We start from the raw sequence: 14,039 nt of genomic DNA, 5'->3' as shown, positions 1-14,039 counted from the left end.
AAAAAATTATTAAATAATATTGCCATTTAATATACTTATTAATTTAGACATATAAAGTCTCTTAATTAATAAATAAACCTAGAATCTCTTTTCTTTACAATTTCGCCCTTGCTTACTGAAAATTCATAAATTAGACATAGTCTAACTTTAGAATTATAATTGATTAAACAAAATCAATTAACTGAGTCTTACAAGCAGTATGGTCTCAACTAGTATGGGGACCATGGGTCTATATAACCGAGCTTCCAATAAGTCGAACCGAATTTACCAAGTAAATTCCCTAACTTATTAATTCCTTATTGAATCCACACTTAGAACTTGGAATTGCACTCTCAGTCATATAGAACGATCTATATGTTCCATGATATAGATACGCCATTAGTTATCCATTGTTATAATCCTAATTTGATCAATGACCCTCTAATAGATGATCTACATTGAATAAGCACTAAATTACCGTTACACCTTCAATGTATTTTATCCTTAAAACACTTAGCTCCGTATAAATGATATTTCAGCGAAGTGAAATGAGATCTCCACCATTATCTCTGTTTAGCCAAGCTCGAAGGATATCAGCGTTTCACTTCTAAATTCCTATAGAAGTTATAGGCTCCATATTTATGTTAGCGCTCCCACTCAATTATACTATCATGTTCACAAAATGTACGTATCACCCTGACCCAAAAGTAGGCTTAACTAAAAAATCAAAGAACATGTATAATACTCTTGAGATCGACAGGTGATATTGAATTGAATAGATATTACGGTAAATTTTAATATATCTAATCAAAGTTCAATATCGGTCCCTTCCAATGTGTACTCCATACATCCGATACTGGTAAACTTTGCCAATGCCCTGGAAAGGACATAACACTTATCCAAGGTGTAAGAATACCTATCGCTGATTATCATGTCAGTCTAAATCCAGTGAACTGAAAAATTAGGGAATAAACTTTCGAACATATAATTAAGATTATATTCCACTGTGCTGACAACAGTATAATCATTAACCAATTCATATATTCTGGACTTAAATAGAATTCACACATTATGTATATATAATCATGAAATAAATCATGTGAACCATGCAACATAAAATGTTATTTCTGATCATTATTAATAAGTAAATCTGATTATATTGAAATGAGTTTTATTTAGGGCACAAAACCCAACAAACTCCCACTTGCACTAATATAAAACAAAATGTGCATTTCTAATAATCTCAACACCTTGTTATACAAATCAAGTGTAGTAGTAGTATACTCCTTGTAATAGGATCTGACAGGTTGAATTAAACACAACCTTTTCTCCATCATTACTCTTCCTTCATCACAAAATCGTTGATATTGTGAAATTTCCCTCTATATGTCTACTCTCTTGGGATACTGGATTCTATATTTTTGGCAACTACTTTTTGGTTATTCAGAAAGTAACACTAGTAGTTAAGACAAATTGGAACGCTGCCACGAATGTATAGAACTTTACTTGGACTGAATAAGTATCTTTCCTGCAACTTTAACATTCAGTCTCTCTCTGGTAGACCTAGAGACTTCAGATAAGTTTTTACACTTCTCCAAAATCACTACTCTACCCCCAGAGTAATCACCATCTTATCAGCAAACTTTCTAGCACAAAGGCAAGTCTCGAAATCTGATGTGGTGTAGTCTAAGAGTTTTAAACACACCCTTATTGACTAACATGTAGTTCCTCTTCTTAATCTTAAGATTTACTTGATTGTCTTCTAATGTTCCTCTCCTGGATTAATATGATACCTACTCATTACTCCCACTCAATTGCAGCTGTCTGGTCTAAGGCATACTAAAGCATATCTTAGACATCTCACTGTTGATTTAAGAAATTCTTTCATGGCTTTATCTTTTCTGGAATAGTTGAGAATTTTCCTTAGATAAATAAAATCTATGTCTAAGAAGTCGAGAAGCTTCTATAGATTGCCATTAAAAAGAAAATGCTTCAGCATCTTACTAAAGTAAGTTGCTTACATTAGAGTAAGTAATTACCAGGTATACCATAAGCCATAGGTTTAGATAAACTCAAACCTATAATACTAGGAACAGGAAGTTTTGTTAAGTCCATTGAATAGACTTATAAACTAAAATTTTCTTTCATGTCCTTGTAATAGAAAAATTTAGGTTACTCCATGTGAATGGATTAAACCATAGTTCTCTTGGCTTTTCTTCTTAGTTTCTTATCCTGACTATCCATTACTTGTTTAAACTCACAATGGATTTTAATCACTAGTGTCTTCCAAGTCATAAGAAGGTGAGTTCCTAGAAACTCTCCCACTACGACAAGGTACCGTGAATTATGTCTAAGAAAATTAAATGGTATTAACCTCTTTGGTTGTGTCAAGACAACAGAGGCAGTGAGATCATCATGTAAAGATGACAGAACACTTTTGGAATCAAGAATAAAAAATATCTCCTTTATTTGCATCTTTATTTTCAGACTTAGTCATTCTCTTAGAAAAGTAGTATTTGTTTAAACAAACACTTTCTTATCTAATGACTATGGGATGGTCCACCCTTAATCACTTAGAATAGCTAACAAACATGCAAACCATGGTTAACAGTTCTAGATTTTCTTAAGATTTCGATTAGGTCATCCATGAATCTAGTAATGATTTACATTAAGTATACAACCATTGCATCATTCTGAAATTGTATTACCATAGAAGGATTTAGGCAACGACTAGTAACTAATCATCAATATGCAAATCGAAATTTCTGGGGAGGTAAGTTTGGATATAATTCAAAAATGAACTTAATGATCTTTGAACTGCATATCTACTAACTATTTCTCCACCCCTATCAGTTCGCAAGATCTTTAACCACTTATCTTAATGGTTTTTCACCATTGCTAGAAATTCATGAAATTTTTCAGACATTTCAAATTTCTTTTCAATAAGGTAAAATCTAGAGTGATCGTTTGAAGAATACAACGAAAACTCATATCCACCCCTAAATGTACATCCATCTGCGAATGAGATGAACTACTTTCAGTGGATATAGGCATATTAACTCTTTGCAGAAGATGATCTTGTCAAAACCACTATGAACAAGATACAAATGCCATAGATTTATAAAACATGGTTGTAGTCTTTTGATGACTTAGGTTTAGTTACAATATTTATCTTTCGAGATCTAACACTATTATGTTTGTCTAATGTTGACAATCCATTAGGGATTTATCCCATTAGAACAACAAACCAAGTTAGACCAACAATGAAGATTCGAAATTAAACTACAATTTAATAACAGAAAATAACATGGTTCAATATAAATTCATACACAATTCAGAAATTATTAAACACACAGCAAGTAGGAATGACAAGTGAAAATACTAAAACATACAATCCTAAATAATTTTCAAGGTCTTCAACAAACTGATATCAGTGTCCCGTTTAGGTGAGAGTCAAAGCTACCATCCATTGAATAGAGTTGTCAGCTCATCTAAAATGATAAACATTCTAGCAACCTTTTATTCGATCAAGATTGGAATCCAGCGTTGTCCCGTTTAGGCGAGAGTCAAGGCTATTCTATCTTATGAGCTTCCACCATTGTTTCATACTCTTGCAAGTCTTATACAGTCGCCACCATTAGGGTGATCAATACTACATAAAAAACTTACAAGAATACTTATCTTTCGAGATTAAACGACGCTAACTTGCTAATGAACGTTCCTCCATTAGGGAGGATTACTCACTAAAACAATAGTTATGTAAAACTAACAATGGAGATCGAATATCCTAATAATATAGCTCATTATTTAAAGAAAGTTGTATTTTCTTCTAATATTTATTTTAATCAATTTATTTTAAATATATATTTATTTAATAAAAATTTCGAATTTAGAATAAAAAAATTCTAAATATAAATTTTAATTTAATATTTATAAATTATACTTAGATGGATATGAAAATAACGTGAATTATTTCTATCTTAGTAATAATTTCCAATAAATATTTAGAAAAATATTCAATTTAAGTTGTTTCAAAATTAATTTAAATTAACTTACAACTCAAATTTAATTTTCTATAAATATATATTGCATTTCGAAAATTGAAGTATATATAAGAATATAATTTTCGAAAATGCTTGTTAAAATAAAATAAAAATAAATCCTGAAAAAATTATCTTCATTTTGTGTTGGCCCAAAATTAATAAAAGTTAATTTACAACAAAAATATAATTTTCCTATTTAATTAAATATTTAAAAAAAATTCAAATATTCAAGTATCATGATTAATAATCAACTTAAATATTAATTTTCTATTTAATTAAATATCACTAGAAAAATACTTCAAGCAAAACAGATAATATCTATCTAGACTTTATCTATCTAGACTTTCATTGACTAATTAATTCAATTTCTAATTATAATATATTTTAGTTCATTTATTTTAATTAATCATTAAATGAAATAATCATTGATTTAAGTTGGTCCAAAATTAAAATAAATAATTTTTAACTTTAATCTATTTTTCAAATAAAAATTCAAAATTTCTGCATTAAAGAAATGCAATTTCGAAATTGTGGAAAAAGATTAATAAAATAAAATAAAATATATTTTGAAAATTATTCACATTTAAGTTATTCTGAAATAAGATTCCAAACTTAAGATAATTTTCAACTTTAATTAAATAACATGAAAATAACAATATTTAAGTATCATGATGAAAATAAACTTAGATATTAAAATTTTCAATTTAATTAAATGTATTAAATTCAAGAAATAAATAATTAAGTATAGAGAAAACTTAATTATTAATTCTAGTTTAATACTAGGAAAATATACTAAACTTAGATTGTACCAATATTAACTATTAAACAATTAATTTCACAATCAATGATATTTTCCTATTTAATATTAGAAAAAATAACTAGTATAGAAATAACTATCTAGATTATATATCATTAACTAAGTGTTTTTCTAAAATTAACTTTAAAATATTAAAATGAAAAATAAATTTCATATATTTTAAAAGTTAATTATGTTGCTAATTCAATTTTAATTAGGTTAGACTAATATAATTAACCTAATACAATTATTTAAATAAGGCAAATGAGCCTTCACAATTAGGGTAGTTCATGTGAGGGGGAGCTGGGTTCCAGTATGTCGTACCCACTTCTATTGGCCCCCAACTCTCACACAAGGCCCAAAAGAGAGGAATTTAACCTTTAAATAAACAATTATTATTCATTGAATAAGTCCAAATCTAATTGGGCCTAAATAAAATTACTAATGTCAAATTTTATTTTAGCAACCTAGTCCATTTACTTAGTAAAACATAAATGGGCTTCCTATATGCATCTAAGCCCAATAGCAAACATATAGGCTCACACAGGTCAAATGATTTGGATGGGCCCTATCATGTTACTAGGTTTACACAGATGAAAGAAGTTCAAAATTTACCTATTACAAATTATTTATAAGATCTATTGACAATTGGACTATGATTAAAATCAGATCATTGGATCTGTCAACAAGTTAATCATAGCAATTTAGATCAAATAAATAATAGGTTTGTTAAAAAAAAAATTTTGAATAAACAATATAAATAAATAAACAAACATTGTCCATGTAACAAATGTGAAATAAGATATTAATATAATTAAATTATTATTCTTATACTAACAAGCTAAATTTTAAAAGATTTAGGGTTGTTAAAAAACAAACCTCAAAAATCTCAAAAATTAGAAACTAATTTTAAAATATCTAGGTTTATTTGAATCAAATTAAATTAAATATCAAATAAGATCAATGATTTGAAAGAAAGAATCTTCAATATCACTTTCAAATCTTACAATTTAATTAAAATAAACCAATTTTAAAATAGATATGGTTAGATAGTTATTATTTTAGGAATAAAATAATAAATAAATAACAATTACCATAATTATATGTCAAAATATCTCAAATTAAGCAATATTCAAATTCTACAAAAAATATTTAAGTTATTTAAATATTTAAAATATAATTCATAAATTTCCAATAAGGAAAAAAATGATATATATAGAAAAATATCATTTTTAAACTTATAATTTATAAATAATTAAATATTTAACAAAATAACAAACTTTTGAATTTAAAATTATTATGGTAAGTGTATCTATAAAAAGATCTATGTTAATTTCAAATTTATTAATTATTTAATTTGTCATATAAGATAATTTTAATATAATATTTTAAATAAAAAAGACAAAGTTATCTTTTAATTTAAAATATGTTAAATATCAAAATATATAATCTTATAATTAAATAATATATAAATATTAAAGAAGTTAAGAAATTTTTAAATCTTACCATAATTGGAAATATTTAAAATTGGAAAAATTGAGTTTTGGGAAACAATCCCATAAAAAAATCGGATTTTTGGGGAAAAACCCACAAAAATCGCAATTTAGGTGCTGGCTGCCCAGGTGGCTGCCCCTGCAGCCTCGAAGAAGCTGCTAGCAGCCTCAGCACGCGCGGAAAGAGGGACGTTGCAGCGTCCTGTGTGCGGCAGATGTGGGCGGATGCAGGGTGCACACGGGCGTGTCACGCGCGCGGATGGGGGGCTTGTCCGAGGGTCTAGTGCGCATGAGCACCACCCTCGACACCATTGAACCCCGATTTTATCAAAATTCATAACTCTTTCAATTTTTATCGGAATTAAGTTCCGTAACAACGAATATTGCTTAATTTTTCACAAGGAATCTAAATAAAATATTTTCAAAAATAGAAAAAAAATATTTTTCATGGAAAAATTTTGTACACACACATACATTCATCACAGAAGCAGATAAACCAACATGAAACCATCCAAATCAACACAAAACATCGTTTTAATTCATATTTCATGAAAGTAAATCATTACCATGGCTCTGATACAAGTTGTTGGAAATATTTTACCAGGATCTAGATTTACTACCATGTATGTTTTATTAACATCCTTATATGAATTCTAAAACAATGAAATAAACACATATAAAGTTTAGGAAACCTTACATTGGGTGCAGCGGAATATAATGACTCCTTCCATTCAGATCTCTAGCCCTTGATTCCTTTCTGTAGCAGAGCATAATCAAGATCTGAATCTGGATCTCTTTCTCTCCTTCTTTGATGCTGATTCTCTACAGTCTTACACACTATGATTGAGATACCACTTGATGTGTGTGGGCACTACTCTATCACTCAAGGGCTATTTCAAAATTGAAGAGAAGAAAAGAGAGAGAGCGGGGCGGCTATTGCTTTCTCTGAAAGAAATAATGTGCAAAAGTCATAGTTTCCTGAAGCCAACACTTTCTATTTATAGAATGCCAACTAGGTTTAGGTTAGAATTGTATGGCATGAAAATAATAGAAAAATAAATGGTAAAAGGCTTGCATAGTGGCCGACCATAAGAGGAAATTGGGCCTCACTTTGCAACTTTCCCATTTTGTTATTTTTCAATCCCATTTTCTCAAAAATGCCAATTTTCAAATTTAACCATTTAAATGCCAATTCTAATTATTTAATAACTTAAAAAAAATAATTATTAAATAATATTGCCATTTAATATATTTATTAATTTAGACATATAAAGTCACTTAATTAATAAATAAACCTAAAATCTCTTTTCTTTACAATTTTGCCCTTTCTTAGTGAAAATTCATAAATTAGACATAGTCTAACTTTAGAATTATAATTGATTAAACAAAATCAATTAACTGAGTCTTACAAGCAGTATGGTCTCAACTAGTATGGGGACCATGGGTCTATATAACCGACCTTCCAATAAGCCGAACCGAATTTACCAAGTAAATTCCCTAACTTATTAATTCCTTATTGAATCCACACTTAGAACTTGGAATTGCACTCTCAGTCATATAGAACGCTCTATATGTTCCACGATATAGATACACCATTAGTTATCCATTGTTATAATCCTAATTTGATCAATGACCCTCTAATAGATGATCTACATTGAATAGGCAATAAATTACCGTTACACCTTCAATGTATTTTATCCTTAAAACATTTAGCTCCGTATAAATGATATTTCAGCGAAGTGAAATGAGATCTCCATCATTTATCTATGTTTAGCCAAGCTCGAAGGATATCATCGTTTCACTTCTAAATTCCTATAGAAGTTATAGACTCCATATTTATGTTAGCGCTCCCACTCAATTATACTATCATGTTCCCAAAATGTACGTATCACCCTGACCCAAAAGTAGACTTAACTAACAAATCAAAGAACATGTATAATACTCTTGAGATCGAACCTAACCATATTAGGATTAAGATCATTTGATCTATGATCAACATGTGATATTGAATTGAATAGATATTACGGTAAATTTTAATGTATCTAATAAAAGTTCAATATCGGTCCCTTCTGATGTATACTCCATACATCCGATACTGGTAAACTTTGCCAATGCCCTGGAAAGGACATAACAATTATCCAAGGTGTAAGAATACGAATCGCTGATTATCATGTTAGTCTAAATTCAGTGAACTGACAAATCAGGGAATAAACTTTCGAACATATAATTAAGATTATGTTCCACTGTGCTGACAACACTAAAATCATTAACAAATTCATATGTTCTGGACTTAAATAGAATTCATACATTATGTATATATAATCATGAAATAAATCATGTGAACCATTGAACATAAAATGTTATTTCTGATCTTTACTAATAAGTAAATCTGATTATATTGAAATGGGTTTTATTTAGGGCACAAAACCTAACAAATACCAGGTAAGCTGTGCAATCCTACATCGCCTGGGAAAGGTCAAGTGTGTTAATTCTGAGGCTGTGTAGGTATGGGACTACACAGTTGAAGAGGGCTTAAATGGATTGATTGGTACTACCTATATCAATAAGGTGCATCTTGTTTTTTGGTAGCCCATCACGAAAGAACTCCACAGCTAAGCGTGCTTGACCTGGGGTAGTTTCAGGATGGGTGACCTCCTGGAAAGTTTTCCCAGGAAGCGTGCGAGTGAGGACAAAGCATGCTAGAAATACTCGTGTTGGTTGGTAAGGTCAGTCGTCAATCCAAGAAGCAGCTAGAGTAGCATACTCGTGTATAAGAGCCATTCATTCTGTGGGTGTAAGGACCCAATGAAAGCTTGAAGTAGAGACGTTACAATCTCTTGTTCTATTGTATATATTTTTATCAATGTATAATTTGAGTTTTTGAAGGATTAATGTATCATTATTTTTCATTAAATATTAATATATTGATCCTTTTTTGTATTAATTCTCCCTAATGAAATTATACTTTTGGGTAAGTCTATATTACACCCTTAAATAGGTACTTTGTTACACTTTTTATTTATTTTAGGAATCAAGAGAGTTTTTTATTCTATTTTTTCATGATGGTGTACATAAAAGTTATTTAGGACCACCCTGAGTAGTTTACAACACCAAATTTTTATATTTTGTTACACACACGTTTTTTTTATACGCGTGGTATGTAACTATTTGAACTTTAGTTTTAGCATTGTAAACTATTCATAATTTTCTTAAAATTTATAAGTAATCCTAAATTGCTACAACATATGCGATTATGAAAAAAATTGGATTAAATTTTTACAAAAAAAAAATTCTATCCACTTTCACTCTACTTATCACATTTTAAATCGAATTATTAATCTCATAATTCTATAACCATAACTCGTCATTGTTATTATTTATTAAAAGAGTGACATACCCAACTAAAAGGAACCATGTAAGCGTGATTGAATTAAAACTGTAACACCCTAATGCTAAGGCACGCTACAGTACTTTTTTAGTTACAGTGCTATCTTTGTTAATCAAAGATATTTCTCTCGAAAAACGTGTCAAATTAAAACTTTTGTAATAAATATTAAACTTTATAATTTACATAATAATTTACAAACACCGGGATTCCGTTTCTAAACTTTTACACAAAATGTGCCTAAATATAATTTTTATGTCGCACAGCGACTACAAAATATAATCCCCTGATGTCCCGAGACCCAACACTCCAGGTCACGCTGCCACGACATGTACAATCCCATCGTAGCCAAGCTCACTCTTGTTTAGCTTTCGCCTTTCCTTTACCTACACATGGAAGCAGAATTATGAGTCGAGAGACTCAGTAAGAAAAGCATATTGTTGGGTTTCATGCCCTAAATAAAACTCATTTCAATATAATTAGATTTACTTATTAATATAGATCAGAAATAACATTTAATGTTGCATGGTTCACATGATTTATTTCATGATTATTTACATAATGTATGAATTCTATTTAAGTCCAGAACATATGAATTTGTTAATGATTATAGTGTTGTCAACACAGTGGAATATAATCTTAATTATATGTTTGAAAGTTTATTCCCTGATTTGTCAGTTCACTGGATTTAGACTGACACGATAATCAGCGATAGGTATTCTTACACCTTGGATAAGTGTTATGTCCTTTCCAGGACATTGGCAAAGTTTACCAGCATCGGATGTATGGAGCATACATCGGAAGGGACTGATATTGAACTTTGATTAGATATGTTAAAATTTACCGTAATATCTATTCAATTCAATATTACCTGTTGATCCTAGATCAAATGATCTTAATCCTGATATGTTTAGGTTCGATCTCAAGAGTATTATACATGTTCTTTGATTTGTTAGTTAAGCCTACTTTTGGGTCAGGGTAATACGTATATTTTGGGAACATGATAGTATAATTGAGTGGGAGGGCTAACATAAATATAGAATCTATAACTTCTATAGGAATTTAGAAGTGAAACGATGATATCCTTCGAGCTTGGCTAAACAGAGATAAATGGTGGAGATCTCATTTCATTTTGCTGAAATATCATTTATATGGAGCTAAGTGTTTTAAGGATAAAATACATTGAAGGTGTAACGGTAACTTAGTGCCTTTTCAATGTAGATCATTTATTAGAGGGTCATTGATCACATTAGGATTATAACAATGGATAACTAATGATGTATCTATATCGTGGAACATATAGAGCGTTCTATATAGTGAGAGTGCAATTCTAAGTTCTATGCGTGGATTCAATGAAGAATTAATAAGTCATTCAATTTAAGATATAAATTCTTGATCTACTTATTGGAAGCTCGGATATATAGACCCATGGTCCCCACACTAGTTGAGACCATACTGCTTGTAAGACTCAGTTAATTGATTTTGATTAATCAATTTTAATTCTAAAGTTAGACTATGTCTACTTTGTGAATTTTCACTAAGCAAGGGCGAAATTGTAAAGAAAAGAGATTCTAGGTTTATTTATTAATTAAGAGACTTTATATGTCTAATTAATAAATATATTAAATGACAATATTATTTAATAATTAATTTTTAGTTATTAAATAATTAGAGTTGGCATTTAAATGGTTGAATTTGAAAATTGACATTTTTGAGAAAATGAGATGCAGGAATGATAAAATAGCAAAATTGCATAAGTGAGGTCCATTATCCAAAGCCCATGGCCGGCCACACTTATTGTAATAACTGCTAGTTAAGAAAGGGTATTTTTGTAATTTTTTTAGCGGAGAGTATTTTTATTATTTTACATATTTATGGGTTTAAATATGTATGAGATTTTTATGATGATATAATATTTGATATTATTGGCATGTGCATAATGCCTAATAGATATATATATCTGGATATTATTATATGGGTATATTATTATATTATTATAAATATTAATATTATTATTATTAACGTTGTTGTTATTATTATTATTATTATTATTATTATTTTTATTATTATTATTATTATTATTATTACTACGTACTCTTATTATTTAGTATTATAGCTGTGTTCTGTTATGTATATACGAACATATATACTCACGTTCAACCGAACCGAGATTTTGGTGGAATGAGAATCGTTCCACTTCCGTTCAAAGAGATCTCTTTGCTTGAGTTTAAACACGATAGAAATTAGGTTTTGAGCTCTATTTTCGTACACCAAAAACAGAGAACCAACGAGAGAGAGAGAGAGCACGTATACGGCGTATACAATACCGAAAAATTTCATTTCTTCAAGCGGAGCGAAACCTGGGTGAACGTGGGGGTTTGGGATCACTTACATACGACCTAAGGAAGCTTTTTGACATGGTATAAGGGGCGGAGGTCCTCGTTTCGAGATTCGCCATTTTTGAAGCTTCAAAGGTGCGGCTTGGAAACGGACTCGAATTCGAACGTGTTTAAGCTTGTTCTTGGGTCAAGGGAGGTTATATATGAGTGCATGGGACCCTAAGGATTGTTTTTAACGTAAGAAAACGAAGCTTTAACGTCCAAAACGAAAAACCAACATTTTGACTCCATTAAAGACGGTACACCGCCAACGAAGAAGACGACCCCGATCTGCCTTCTCGGACCACTTTTCTTGATCGTTTTGAGGTCCTGAGCACTGTGGAGAGCTTCCCTAATTGAAAGGACGCTTTAAGAGAAATCGGAGACAAAGTTACACTTTACCGGCGACGAAACCGACGAGAACGCCGGCGACCACGTTCTGACCGTTTCTGAGGATCTTATTCTCAACAAGGAAATTCGTTGAGGTGCTCGAGGTAGCAAGTGTTGTCTTAGCAACTGAGGTAAGAAGAGTGGAAATCTGTGCACAGGGTGTATGTTATGCATACAACTTGGGTTGGTTTGCTATTTAATTTGATTGTGTTGTGATTTCCTTATGTTTTGTGAGCGTCATTAGCATGAGAATAATATTAGGGTCTTGCTGCTTGTGTGAGAATAACACTTGCAGGTTATAACTTTATCATGGGTGAGTACAACTTATGGTAATTAATTGCCCTATTGGATGCCAAGTGTGAGAATAACACAAGGCAGGGCAGGTTACCTCATGTCTGATCAACATGAGCGTATAGTTGATTATCGTATGTGAGTATAATGTGCGATATGAGACTTGATTTGTGCATGTGAGAACAGCATGCGTTGTGGATATATTTATGGAATGTGAATTACTGTTGATTAATATTAAAGAGTAACTTATGTCAAGTAACTAGTTAGGAGGGTTATGTCCTACATAGCTCTTCTTGCTGGGCGTTAGCTCACGGGTACTCTGTGTGCAGGTAAAGGTAAGGCTAAGCAGTGAGATTGAAGAGCTCGAGGCGTGGACTGTTTCAAATTATTTTACCAGGATCTTAGATCTACTCACAAGTATGTTGATTAACACCCTAAATATGAACTTTCTAAAATGATGAAATAAACACATATAAAGTTTAGTAAACCTTACATTGGGTGCAGCGGAATATAATGACTCCTTCCGTTCAAATATCTAGCCCTTGATTCCTTTCTGTAGCAGAGCATTATCAATATCTGAACCTCGATCTCTTTCTCTGATTCTTTAGTGCTGAAACTCCTTCTTGTTGAAAGTCTTTCTTCACGATCTTCCTCAATATGATTGAGGTATCACTTGCTGTGTGTGGGCACTACTCTAATCACTAAGAAAATTTTGAAATTGAAGAGGGAAGAAAGAGAAGAAGGTGGCGGCTAGGTATAGAGAGAGAAGGCTCAGGTTTTTCTCTGAAGGAAAAAGTAGAAAATTTAGTGTAAATTTCCTAAAGCCTTCACTATCTATTGCATTCCACTAGGGTTAGGTTTGAATTATTTGGCATTAAAGTAATAAAAATATCAGTTTGAAAAATCATTCCAAGTGGCCGGCCATGTAGTGTAATGGGCCTTACTTGGATTTTGCAGTTTTCACAAATTTTATTTCTATTTTCTCAAAAATGCCAATTTTTAAATTCAACCATTTAAATGCCAATTCTAACTATTTAATAACTATAAATAATTATTAAATAATATTGTCATTTATCATATTTATTAAGTGAACCATACAAAGTATCATAATTAACAAATATGTCCCTAAAACTCTTTCTTTACAATTTCGCCCTTACTTAGTGAAAAATTCACAAATAGACATAGTCTAAATTGAGAATTATAATTGATTAATCAAAACCAATTATATGAGTCTTACAAGCAATATTATCTCAACTAGTGGGGGGACCATGGGTCTATATAACC

The sequence above is a fragment of the Cannabis sativa genome, chromosome 3, assembly GCF_029168945.1.
Source record: "Cannabis sativa cultivar Pink pepper isolate KNU-18-1 chromosome 3, ASM2916894v1, whole genome shotgun sequence".
Classification (NCBI taxonomy): domain Eukaryota; kingdom Viridiplantae; phylum Streptophyta; class Magnoliopsida; order Rosales; family Cannabaceae; genus Cannabis; species Cannabis sativa.
This window is presented reverse-complemented; position numbering follows the sequence as displayed.